Genomic DNA, 535 nt, shown 5'->3' with positions numbered 1-535 from the left:
CCTTGAACTTTAATAAACTAATTTCAATTAAGTGCTTTTACAAAGATACTTAACTCGAGTTAAATTGAACTGTCATTACATGTTAAGCAGGATTGCTCCACAATAAACAAGAAATTTACTTCCACAATGTTAATGTATTTTATCCTGATATGGACCTTAATTCTGAAGGAATTGCTAAACAGCATAATCAAACTGTTCCTTTGATTATGATGTTTAGGATTATTATGCTGTTTAGGAAAAAGATCAGTCAGTTTAGGAGTTTTCAGGTTTTCTTTGGGTTTTATGGGGTTTTAAGAGACTCATGGCCACTCATCAATATGGATAGGTTACTCATTTACTTCGGTATGACCAGAGGATGGAGAAGCTGCGGACGGTGTGTGGTGGCCCATACATTGCCTTTAGCTCCCCAGTTTCAACTGCACAGTCGTCAGACAAGATGGGGGGAGTCATCGAGAGAGCTTAAATACCAAACCCTAACCCATACCCTACTTCAAGGTGGTCAGGTGTTATATACTGTGTGTGTGTATATATATAT

The sequence above is a fragment of the Poecilia formosa genome, unplaced genomic scaffold, assembly GCF_000485575.1.
Source record: "Poecilia formosa unplaced genomic scaffold, Poecilia_formosa-5.1.2 Scaffold1605, whole genome shotgun sequence".
Classification (NCBI taxonomy): domain Eukaryota; kingdom Metazoa; phylum Chordata; class Actinopteri; order Cyprinodontiformes; family Poeciliidae; genus Poecilia; species Poecilia formosa.
Note: the sequence above shows the minus strand (reverse complement) of the source record.